The sequence below is a fragment of the Puma concolor genome, chromosome B2 (genome assembly GCF_028749965.1).
Source record: "Puma concolor isolate L17-30 chromosome B2, mPumCon1.1.hap2, whole genome shotgun sequence".
Classification (NCBI taxonomy): domain Eukaryota; kingdom Metazoa; phylum Chordata; class Mammalia; order Carnivora; family Felidae; genus Puma; species Puma concolor.
This window is the reverse complement of record NC_141671.1, coordinates 80,992,513-81,005,989: the sequence shown is the minus strand read 5'-3', so window position 1 is coordinate 81,005,989 and position 13,477 is coordinate 80,992,513. Positions and strand designations below refer to the sequence as shown.

The window sequence follows — 13,477 nt, the reverse complement described above, 5'->3', positions numbered from 1 at the left end:
AATTTTTTTTTCAACGTTTATTTATTTTTGGGACAGAGAGAGACAGAGCATGAACGGGGGAGGGTCAGAGAGAGAGGGAGACACAGAATCGGAAACAGGCTCCAGGCTCTGAGCCATCAGCCCCCAGAGCCTGACGCGGGGCTCGAACTCACGGACCGCGAGATCGTGACCTGGCTGAAGTCGGACGCTCAACCGACTGCGCCACCCAGGCGCCCCTGTCATCTTGATTTTAAACATGCATGATTGTCTTTTGTTTTATCCTAAAATATAATAAACTAAATAAAACACTGATCATTTGATGAGTTGTCATTCAGAGTCAGGAACTGCCTCACATACTCACCGCTATTGTTTTATGCTATAAATGAAGCAGATTTCACCCTCATCCAAGACTAACTTCTTTTAACTTTATTGAAATTAATGTTGTAAATGTACTAGGTTATACATGACTTAATTTTTCTTAAGAGATACAGTTCATTATACCTTTATATTCAGTCTTTGAAATTAAACAGGGGAGTTTTGATTAAAGCAAAATTTTGCTTAATTTCTACTTGTATCCTTTCAGGCTGTCAGAAGTTTTTCAGTAATCCCTTATTTGGGGGGATGGTATTTCCATATATCTTTATGTAATACCTTTGTCTTAATTGTGTGTATATAAATTGTTATTCGTAGCTTATTTTTATAGACATGTTCAAGTTTAAGTAATAGTTTACAATTTATCCTTATTATTCTGTTTTGTTTTCTAGAGAGTCTCACAGTCTAGTAAAAATCTTAATGCTATTCCTGTAGGTTTCTAGTCCTGGAGGCTCTACTTAGCAGCCAGAATCCATAAAACCAAGAAGAATTGAAGCCTGTCAACATCACTTTTAATCAACTCAGGGGTTGTTCTGGAAAGACTCAAGGCCACAGGGCTGTCCCTCCCTGCAGGGGTTGGTATTAGTTGCCTCTTCCAGCTCTGACAGCCTAAGAAGTGGGAGAGGCTGTGAGGCTCAGTCAGACAGTTTCCACTTTGACACTGCAGAATGGCTCAAAAATGTCCTCTGTATTTTAACTATGAATTCCACACAGCAACCATATGTGAAAAGTAAGGAATATAACCATTATTCTGAGGCAGTTATTTTATAGTCAGTACAGCTAAGTTCTTGCCTTAGATCCTGCTTCCATCCTTCCCGAGGAACGGGGTGCCATTCATCACAGTCTCCTACTCCAAGCTTTTGGAGCTTGAATTTTTAAAAATCTCTTTATAGCCAAGGAAATACAGTATTGGTGTTTGCATTCATATGCATATGCAACAGATGCAAATAAATGGTGATCTCTTCATTTTTGAAAACATATTTGGAAATTCATACCATCCCTCAGACTTTTTTCTCTTAAAAAAAGTAGAATATTTTTTTCTTTAAGGTATATTGTGTTCGGATTGTCGTTTGTTACTTAAAAATATTTTTGAGATTGCTAGTGACTTGGCAGTTTTAATTTCTTGGGTTGGTTAAATTTATAAAGGTCAAGTGGGGACTCTGAATTATTAAAAGACTGAAAAACACTAAGAAAACTAATTTGACTGATGATCTTTTAGAAAATATTTGAGTTTAGGAAATAATATATATATTAGATCAGCACTTTTTACTAAAAGAAAATATTTAGCATCCATATTTTAAATTTCTAAAATGTCTGAAGTATTACATCAGGTAAAGATGTAGTCCTTAAAACTGAGTATTCTAGTTTAGTAGCTTCCAAATTTTTGACTATGACCTGTAGGAAGGTAAGAAATGTATTTCTATTAAGATTCTGTTCTACACATACATATATTTATATACACACAATATAGACTGGAATTTCAAAGTAAGTGTGATGCAATAGTTACTTCCCATTCTGTTCTGTTTATTTTTCTATTGTTTTTTTTAAAAGTGTTTATTTATTTTAAGAGAGAGAGAGAGCGTCTGTGCATGTGCAGTTGCATGTGTGAGGGTGGGGCACTCTGGCAGGAAAGGGGCAGAGAGAGAGAGAGAGAGAGAATCCCAAGCAGGCTCTGCACTCTGTGGGGCTCGATCCCACGAATCTTGAGATGACCTGAGCCGAAATCAAGAGTTGGATGCCCAACCAACTGAGCCACTCAGGAACTCCTGATTTGGTTTTTAAATGCTGGTCTTAACCCATTAAATTGACTTCTCTCTTGGAATACGGGTCACAACTCAGTTTGGCAAACTGGCAAACACTGCTGCAGGGTAGGACTTGTCCAGCTCATGCTGCCTTAAGATTCTGGCAGCAGACTGCCGTCCTTCTGCAGTGCAGATGATCATGAGGAAGTTTACCTGCCCCTGAGTTGATGACAGCCCTCTGAGTGGCTTTGGAGGGAGAAGAAAATGATAAGATGTCATAGTTGTTGGGAGGAGGAAAGTAGAGAAAAAGGTAAATGAGAAATGAATTAAGATGTTTCATACAGCCAAGTAAAGCTATTTTCTGTTTTAAAAAAATTCATTCTCAAGAACAGAAGGGAGCCTTCCACGCCTACTCTGTCTTCCAAGTAATTTCATGTATTTTGAGGATAGAGAAAGAAATAAAGGTAACATCTCCCCTAGGAGAAGAAATTGGAAAGAAATGGAGATAGGTGAGAAATTGAGAGAAAGCAATGGAATCAGATCTGGATTTGTGCAACATATTCATTGAATAATGGCTAAATTTTCTTAATACTGTAAGAAGAGGCACATTTTCAGTGTCTCATGTAGTAATAAGGGAAGACATGGTTATCCCTTTGTTGAAAACAGATTCAAAGCGTGAGAGAAGCTTTAAAAAAAAAAAAACAAAAAAACAAACCCTCAGGGAAGCTAAAAGTCTTCCTACCTGTATGCAATAGCTCTTAAGTCTCTGACAACTTTTTCTCCTGCATACTTGCTCACAAAGTGCTTCAGGGTTACTGCAGGGCTGTCAGGTGAGCCCATGTTGTAACTTTCTGGATGTTAAAATCATGCATTGTCTACTAACAAGTCACATAGTAACTGCAGACTAGGCTTCTAACAGGTATTCATAGTAGTAGTTATCCTGCCATATTTACCGCAGTGGTTTTGGCAGCATTATTGCCAAAATTTAGTAACACGTAAGGCCTGTCTATAGTCACACATTTCAGTTTTAGTGTTCTTATCTTCCTGTCCTTAGAATACTTGTCTACAAGACGATAAGCCCTGTCGACACTGGTCTTGTACAATTCTAGATCCTCAGCATTTGTTATGGTGCCTGAGACATAAAAGCACATAAAATAGATACTTGTTACCATTATTATTAAGGATGCTTAGAAAACCAAGTGTTATTGTTGTTTATAGAGGTCTGATATAAAATTTTATTAGTTTTGGGTGTCATGACACAATGATTCGATATTTGTGTACATTGAGAAATGATCATCACCAAAGCCTAATTAACCCCCATCACTGTACATAGTTGTACAAATTGTTTTTTCTTATTATGAGAACTTTTAAGATTTGTTCTCTTAGCAATGTTCAGATATGCAGTGCAGTATTACTAAGTATAGTCACCATTCTATACATTAAATCCCAATGACCTATTCATTTTATAACTGTAAGTTTGCACCTTTGACCCCCTTTACCTATTTCATCCACTCCCCTCCACCTCTGGCAACTACCAGTCTGTTCTCTGTATCTAAGAGCTTGGTTTGGTTTGGTTTGGTTTTTGTTCTTTGATGTTTTTTTTAACTATTAAGTATTTGCCATGAAATCATAAAGTATTTAGAACTCTGGCTCTAACATACATATTTATATTTAGTGCCTTAGAACTTTATTTTTCTAATATATAGTACATCTTGAGTTGGGATATCTTTGAGGCAATATAAATTAATTTTATTTTCTAATTTAAGATTGTGGTTGTAAATTATTAACATCAGTAGCTTTATTTGAAATGTAGATTTTATGAATACATTATTCTGAGAACATTTTAAATATAGTTCTCAAATTATTTTCCAATTAAGAAAGTTAGCATTTTTCTTAGCTGGAAATTCCAGTGACTTTCATTCTCTCTTGAGCCAGACACTTTATAGACAAATGTTAGAAATTATTTTAGCTTAGTTATATCAAGTTTAGTTCTTCTTAAATGTGGTTTGGAGAGAAAAAGAATAAGCAGTTCTTTTTTGTAATTTTGAAATGTTCTCAGAGAAGTGAATGATACTATATCATGCATGTTTGGGTATTTATAATGCAGTGGCTCTCCAGTTTTGGTGAAAGGAAATAACATGGTACGTCTCATCCCCTTGCGTTTTTTCCTACCAATATTTTACTTCTAAAACGAAGTAGTTCTCTGACTGGAATTTCAAAGGCACTGATAACCATTTCAGTACAAAAGGTTACACCTAAAGTGACTATGGCTGAAGTCATATTTCAGACAAATAATTCCAGTTTCTGATCTAGATTTCTATGAGACCTCTAGAAATTATATATTTTACTTTATTCCCACAAAACAGAAAAATAATTTCTCTAGGACTCCGTTATGAATACTCACACATCTTCTTGCCTAATAAAGTTTCAAAAAACAACCTCCCCTCCTCAGTTGCCAAGAATACAGAAAAGACCCATTTCATGTGTCTGTGACCATGAATCAGGCAGTTGGGAAAGCTCCAGATTGCTCTTGTCTTTTTTGGCTCTTCAACAACAGTAACAAACGCAGAAACTCTGAGACTAGATAATACAAATCAGTGAATGTTGCCAAAATTTTAATTGGCAGTACTAAAGTTGCTACTTTGAGCACCTTCAGAAGTTTGAAACTGCTGCATGAAGTGATACCCTGTCCTCAATAAATACTGTGGGACATGGATAGGAGGGATCTTTAATTTTCTAAAACAAAAATACAGAAGTATAGTCCAGTAAATCTAATACTCTTTTAAAATAGCTTTTTATAAATAGTGAGTTTAATATTCATTTTCTCCATATCCCCTAGTTTTATTATCTGTAGAATTATTTGTCCGAAAGTAAAAATGACAACTCTATAGTTTTAGAAATTCACAAATTATGCTAAATGCAATGCAAGATAAGGTTTGGAGAAACTATTACAAATTTAAGTTTAACATTACAAATATAGGTCAGCATTGAGGTACCATTTGAATATTTACGGTTTTACTAAAACATTTTATTAATTAATATTAATATTAATATTTAAATTCTTCTCTATAGTGTCACCAGATCAGAGCATTTCTGATACCCAGGAAATAGTTTCACAGGTGATCATTCATCTGCTAAATAATATGTTGTTTATGATATTAAAGTACTTTTAATTAAGATTTCTTCTAAGACTTAAATCTTATAACACTCAAAATATTATCAGTCAGCATACATTATATACACATTCTTTTAAAAATACCTACCTATTCAGGGGTGCCTGGGTGGCTCAGTCGGTTGAGCGACCGACTTCAGCTCAGGTCATGATGTCATGGTTTGTGAGTTCAAGCCCTGCGTCGGGCTCTGTACTGACAGCTCAGAGCCTGGAGCCTGCTTCTGATTCTGTGTCTCCCTCTCTCTGCCCCTTCCTCACTCATGCTCTGTCTCTCTGTCTCAGAAATAAATAAACATTAAAAAAAATTTTTTTTTAATAAACAAAAATACCTATTCAGAATCTATTTGGATAGACACCTGAAATTACATTTTGGGTTATTTACTGTCCAGAATCTGTTCTCAATATATTGCAATATTTTAATATCAGATTTTATTTTTTCTAAGTCTTAGTTAAATAAAAGAAGTTATCTAGTGCAAAAGTCATTTAATGTAAACTTTTTATTTGCTTGTTTGTTTTGGGCAAAGGGGCTTAGACTTTAAGAAACAAAATAAGAGTATTTAAGTTTAATGTATGCCTAATGTATAATAATTTTTCTCATTTATCATCAAATATTGTAACCATATGATACCTCTTTGGGCATCTCATCTTTTTTCTTCTTTGTCAGTATTTGAAAACTTTCTATCATGAAAAAGGAAAAAATAGGATAATTAATTTCTTTAAAACTGAAAACACAGTTTTAGTACTGTTATCAAGCAAAAAAAATATTACAGACAACATTTGTTGAGCACTAATGCCAGGCACTGTTCTAATTAATTCTGAAACAGTATATAAAGTGCAGGTACTTTTAGCATTTCCAGTTTTACAGATTAGGAAGACCTAGAAGGCTGAGTAACAAATCCAAGATTATGTTGCCAACAGGTAGCAGTTATTGCCTTCTATGGAGTATTATTTAAGTGTCTAGTATTTAGTGTATACTGTATAGTTACTATTTATGTTGCATTATTATCATATACGATATTATTATAGTCCTTGAATTCCTTCTGAGTTTTGCTTGTATAATAGGCCAAATTATCCCTATAATTGATTAATACTAGTTAAGACGCTGGCTGGACTCTATGACTCTTCCAAAAGAAATATGGTTTCACCACGAGGATCAAGGTAGAGCATCATTGTGGTTTGTTTATGTAAAAAGATACTGGAGTATAAAGAACTCAAAGTTATAATCTTACCTTTGCTACTTATTTAGTTAGCGTTGAGTGTTTATGTTCATTGGTTGTTAACAGCAAGAGCTGAGTGTTCTTGTATTGGGAACACTTGTGAATCTGTGAGATATTAAAAGCCTTCTAATTATAGTATCTTCTGATGTCTTTATGAAGTATTTTTCTTTCTGTTCCCAAAGCATCTAGTTTGAAGTTTATTTGTCATATATCCCTCCTCAGGTATTATTTTTAGAAGGGCCAACCCTACTTATTATTTTTATTTTATATTAAATATTTCTTCTTTTACCTTTAATACTTCTTAATGTTCAAGAGATCTGGGTGAAAGTCTTGTATGGTTATTAATTTTAAACAGTCTCTGGAAATCTAATTTATTTCTTTAAGAAAGATACCAGGTGGTAGGAAATCAGGTATATAAACAAATCACCTGAGATTTTGAGTGCTCTGATTAGCTTAAGAAAAAGTTAATATCTCATTTACAAGATTTTTTTTTTTTTAACCAGGTGTGGCAGTTTTGCTAGATATAGTGATAAACAGTTTCTCATTTTCTGGCTCAAAGTTGAATTTGCTTTGTGAGCATAGCTGGAATTAAAACATTTTAATGTTTTTCAAGATCAGTGTATCTTGGAGGCATTTTGATGACTCAGGGCTGATTTTAGCTGCAAAAAGAATTATAGCAGAATTGCAAGGAGAAGGAACAGATGTTTTTTAAGTTTCAGGATGAGTAGGTTGGTTGCATAGCACAAGGGTAATTGGATGATGTAAAACGCAGTGACTGTGAGAATAAGCAAGGAGATACTCTCAGGGTGGTTTTGGTTTAGCAAAAGGATGAATGAAATAAGGGAATATGTACATGATGTGGGTCATTAGATGTCATGAAGTGGGGATTTCTGGAGTGGAATGGAACCACATGAGGAAAAGGTAAAAATTATATTGGTGAGGGTAAGTTACTACTAGTGGTGAACTATTCCACACTATTATAGCCTGTTAAAAGATATAGACCCCAAGCTCTTGTAGAAGTCATCCTTATCCATAAGAAGTAAAATCTTAAGTCTGATGTTGATTTTTAGACACTTTTACTGGCTGAATAATTTATTAAAGCAATAAACTCGTGAAAAATTATCACTTGGTAGAAAAAAGGTAAAGACAAGTCTCTTCTTTGAATTCCACTCCTCGGTGGCGTCTCAAATGTCCTTAATGAGAACATAATCTTCCTTGAGGCTTCAGTTCTGTTAGCCATGACAGTTAATGTCCACCTCTCCTGAGTGACTTGAGGTTGGTCTACCTCACTTTCCTCCTCAACACCTTACACTCCTTGATCGTCTCTGTTTTAGGCATTTTGACACTCTCTAGCATAAAGTCAGTCTATTTATGGCCTTCAGAGCCTTTCATAAGTTTACCCTGCATTTGTTTGCTTTTTTTTTTTTTTCATTTTTAATTGCCACCAACATGGCTTCCTACTGTCCACTGTAGCAAATGTAAGTTCCTCCCATTAGCCTTTCCCATCCCATTGTACCTTTATTCTCCCTAACTTCCACTCCTCTCTGATGTTTGCAGTTCCCTGTTCCCTTGACTATACATACTGTTTTCAAAACTTACCTGCTAGTCAAAAAGGAACATCAACTAAGTATATATATCTAAGGTATTTTGGTGGAGAATAGGGATATAAAGATTAATAAGATATTTTATATGCCTGCAACTTATTTATAGTCTGGCTGCTGAGATGGAAGAAATCTCTTTGTTAAAATATCATGAACAATTCAGAATAGGATGTGATGTGTCAAATGCTTGGAATTAGCTATAAATGTCAAAAGTTGAGGAAAACTGTGGACTGAGGTAGCTGGGTTGGGATTTAGAAAGGAAATGCAAACTGTGTTGTCTTACCAATAAGGTGAATAGTAGAATGTGTGTGTGTTTGAGAGAGAGTGAGTGTTTGTCTTTGTCTTTTTCTGTTTACCCCCTGTAGGGATAGAAGGATGACAGGTGTTTCAGGAAAACAGAAAATGCAAAGTTGTGGAACTATAAAGACTTGCCTTGGATACAAGAGCAAAAGCTTATGTAAGGAAATATGGTTGAAGAGGTGATTTGGTATTAGAGAATATTTTTAACATTTATTTATTTTTGAGACAGAGAGAGACAGAGCATGAACAGGGGAGGGTCAGAGAGAGGGAGACACAGAATCTGAAACAGGCTCCAGGCTCTGAGCTGTCAGCACAGAGCCCAGCGTGGGGCTCAAACTCATGGACCTGAGCTGAAGTCAGCCGCTTAACCGACTGAGCCACCCAGGTGCCCCTTAGAGAATATTTTTAAAAACCCAACCATACTAACAGCAAGACCGTACAGACCACTTTAAGGATTTCTAAGTTGGAACAAGGCAAGGGGACCCTAATACCTTTTTAGAGAAACATTAAAATTTTTAGGTGAGAACCAAGCTCAGCGTAAAGAAATGACATTTCCCTGACAATTTATATAAGTATTCCAGATGGTTTCTTTAGGCCCCAGCTAAATAAACTAATAATAAAGGTCACTGGCGTGGACAATAAGAAAAGGGTCCTGAATTCCTAAAGTCATAACTATCAGATAGTAAAATATTTTTATGTCTTTTTCATGTTATTTGAAGTGTTCGCTAAGAGAAAGAAATGGAACTAATATAAAAATAGTTCAAATTAATGTTTCTATTAGTTGTTTCTGACATTATGTTGCTGCTCAAGTTGAACTTTTACTTGTGACAAGAAAATGCATTAGAGAACGTTTCTTAATATGGCTAGTTATATCTTTGAATCTGACCGTTCAAGTCATAAAAGAGCCTGCCTCTCCATAGTTGCTATTTCAGTTGTTTTCATCTCTTTTTTGTGTGTGTCTTGAGGAATTAAGACTAAGCCTAAGACTGTTAGATATATTTTTCAGAGGAGACTTGTATTCTGGAAAAAGACAATAGATTGATTGGTTCAGGTTTTTTCAATGCATATTTTTTATTGTGAAAAAGAAATCAGTTCAGTATACCCTTCCACCATGGAAGGTGGTAATTACCCTTTTTATTGTATTCACAGCTTGTTCAGAGAGTTATCTCTAAAATTGTGACTTAAAAACTTTTGTTAATGTTTATTTATTTGAGAGAGAGAGAGAGAGAGAACGAGCTAGTGGGCACAAGTTGGGGAGGGGCAAGAGAGAGACGGAGACACAGAATCCGAAGCACGCTCCAGGCTCTGAGCTGTTATGAGCTCTGAGATCATGACCTGAGCCAAAGTTGGTCGCCCAACTGACTGAGCCACCCAGGCACCCCTAAAATTGTGACTTTTAAAACATAGCATCGAGAGTCTATTACTGAGTTAAAAATAAATAATAATTAGTATTGAATAAGACATAATTCTAAATTTCTACTTCCTATACTGTACTATTTTCATTAAACATTTTTTTCAGTATTTCTGTATGGTAATCTGAAAGCAGAAACCCATACTGTAGTGATATATACTACCCAGTAGTAGAAATTGCATATTTCTGGCTTGATATCTATTCTTCTCTTTGGAAATAATAATGTTTTGACATTATTTTCAAAGTTAGAGGTTTGTGTTAAGATCAATGATAATTTTAAATACCTAGCTCTGGCATTATGGAATTGTAACATATGATTTTAATTGTACTAGATGTGAATAGAAATAAGGTATTTTTATAAATTGCAAAAGAAATCATTTTTACTGAGGACATATGTGCCCAGGACACATTATACTATTATAACAGTCTTAATAAAGTAGATATTTGTATGTCTAGATAAGAAAATTGAGACACAGAGAAGTTAAGTGTTGAATAACTTGCCCATGATCATGCAACCAGTAAATCATATAATTGGGATTGGAAACCAGGTTTCTCTGACTCCCTAAGCCCACTCACTTTCTTTGTTCTTGCAGTGCTGTTTTTGTGTAAATATTGGTGGTTTAAATTTTTCATTCAAGATTGTTGATCAAGTATTTCAAGGGAATTGGCCCATACAACACTTTGACAAAAAAACAAACTCTACAGAAGTGCAAGGCAGTAGGGGCTCCTGGGTGGCTCAGTCGGTTAAGCGTCCGACTTCAGCTCAGGTCATGATCTCACGGTCTGTGGGTTCGAGCCCTGCGTTGGGCTCTGTGCTATCAGTTCAGAGCCTGAAGCCTGCTTCAGATTCTGAGTCTCCCTCTCTCTCTGCCCCTCCCCCACTCATACTCTGTCTCTCTCTATCAAAAAATGAATAAATGTTAAAAAAAATTTTTTTTAAAGTCCAAGGCAGTAAAGACTTCAGTTATCCAACATCATCATTTCGTGAAATATTTCCCATATAGCTTTTTAAAGCAAGCATTTAAGTTAATAACTTCTCCCTACCTTCTTAAAGTGTTCTATAATTTATATAACTTTTATTTCAAGTGTCATCTTAGGCTATTAGCTTGTACTTTAATAAAGTGATGGCCTCAGGAATTGTTAATGACTCTTAAGCCAGTTACTGCCTCAGAAAGTGGTTCAAGATTACTGTGCTTTTGTGGTTGGTGATTTGCTGTCAGCTGTCATTTCTCAGTCAGATTCTGACAGTTCTTTTCATACTGCTTCTATTTTTTTTTCCCCTGCCAGTAACTTAAGTGCCAAAATTTATAGGGAAAATCAGGTAACTGAATTTGTCAAATACAGTAACCTTAATTTGCAACTAATTATGTGTATCAATAAGCTTTGACCAGTGAGCCTAAGGGATCTCTACATCCTCCTGGAAAAATATAGTACTTTCATTCATGGACATTGTGCTCCTGTCTTTTCTTTTTTTAATGAGGGGGGTGGGTGCTAATTGTTCTGTGTTTTCCTTCATGCAGTAGTCCTACACTGGTGGGGGGGGGGGGGTTGTATATTTAAAGGGCCTACACACTTAACTTGTATTTCTTTTAATCACATGCATTGCTCTTGTGGTTCTAAATATTTGAATGTGATTCTCCTTACTTATTTGAATACAGCCAGGAAGACAAAAAGCATCAGCCGTTACGCTTGGAATCTTTTGTCTGCAGTGGGTTTTTTTCTTCAGTGAGCCTGCTGTCTTTACTCCAAGTCTCCCTTTCTTCACTGTGGCAGTAGCTGATGTCTCTGTCACGGCTACTCACAACCATACCGACTGATATAAAAGAGCTTTGAAGCTTAAAATACTTCTCCAACTTAACTTGCACATGTGTATCTTCAAGTTTCTCCAGCAAAGTGACTGAACCAGGTCTGCTTTCAGTTCTCTTGTCAGTCAGTGCCTCACGGCTTTCCCTTTTGTCACAGCACTAGTGATGCAGTGTGCTTTATAATCCATACTCCTCTTTTAAGTCACATGCAGATTTAGATACTTTGTTTATCTCTATAGCATAGAGCTCATCTCTGTGTCTGAGTCCTTATGATTTATAATCATGGTAGCAGTAAACTTCAACTTTACATGGGCATCTTAAAGAAAACACACAGGAGCTTTCACAGAAGCTGGGAGCTTTTCTACCCAACTAGAAATATGCTAATGTTAGATTCCAGGCAATCTCATAAAAGCAATATATTATTAAAAAAAAAATTTTTTTTAACGTTTATTTATTTTTGAGACCGAGAGAGACAGAGCATGAACAGGGGAGGGGCAGAGAGAGAGGGAGACACAGAATCTGAAACGGGCTCCAGGCTCTGAGCTGTCAGCACAGAGCCCGACGCAGGGCTCGAACTCAGGGACCGCGAGATCATGACCTGAGCCGAAGTCGGACGCTTAACCGACTGAGCCACCCAGGTGCCCCCCAAAAAAATTTTTTTTAATGTTTAGTTTTGAGAGAAAAAGAGAGAGAGAGAGAGAGAGAGAGAGAGAGAGTATGAGCAGGGGAGGGGCAGAGAGAGAGGGAGACACAGATCTGAAGCAGGCTGCAGGCTCTGAGCTGTCAGCACCGAGCCTGATGCGGGGCTCAAACCCACCGACCATGAGATCATGACCTGAGCCGAAGTCGGATGCTTAACTGACTGAGCTACCAACATGCTCCAAAAGCAATATATTATTAAGAGGAACCTCTTAAAAAACGGTTTTATCTCTTTTATAATTAGTAAGGATCCTTTCTGAATTTTTATTTAGGGGCCTTCCAACTTAAACATAGGATGTTGAGTTCTCTTGCATACATGAATAATACGTGTTCAGAAATGGTTCAGCCATAATGCCATAATTAGTACTATTTTTCCAACAGTATTTACTCACTTGGTGCCTCTATGTCACATTTTGGTAATTCTCATAATATTTCAAACTTTTCCATTACTGTTACATTTGTTATGGTGATCTGTGATCAGTGATCTTTGATGTTACTATTATAATTGTTTTGGGGCACCACAAACCATACCCTTACAATGGCTAATTTAATTGATAACTGTGTGTGTTCTGACTCCTCCAACTGGCCTGTTCTCTCTCCTTGAACCTCACTATTCCCTAAGACATGATACTGACCTCAGAGCTGGCAATAATCCAACAGTGGCCTCCAAGTGTTCAAGTGAAAGAAGAGTCATACTCTCCTTTTAAATCAAAAGCTAGAAATGATGAAGCTTAGTGAGAAAGGTGTGTCAGCAGCCAATATAGGCCAAAAGGTAGGCCTCTTGTGCCAAACAGCCAAATTGTGATTGCAATGAAAAAATTCTTAGAGGAAATTTAAAGTACTATTCCAGTGAAAACACAAATGGTAAGAAAGTGAAACAGTCTTGTTGTCGACATGGAGAAGGTTTTAGTGGTCTAGGTAAAGGATCACAGCGGCCATAACATTCTCTTAAGCCAAAATCTAATCCAGAGCAAGGCCCTGCCTCTCCTCAATTCTACAAAGGCTGAGAGAGGTGAGGAAGCTGCAGAAGTAAAACTTGAAACTAGCAGAGGTTGGTTCATGAGGTTTAAGGAAAGAAGCCATCTCCATAACATCAGAGTGTAAGGTGAAGGAGTAAGTGCTGTTGTAGCACTGCAGTAAATTCTCTGGAAAATCTGGCTAAGATAATCAATGAAGATT

General features: G+C 36.2%; 1 protein-coding gene across 2 annotated transcripts in view; it reads left to right on the top strand.

Annotated features, from left to right (window-relative positions):
• Nucleotides 1–13,477, top strand: part of RNGTT (RNA guanylyltransferase and 5'-phosphatase) — a 314,047-nt gene that overhangs the window by 266,787 nt on the left and 33,783 nt on the right. The window lies entirely within an intron of this gene.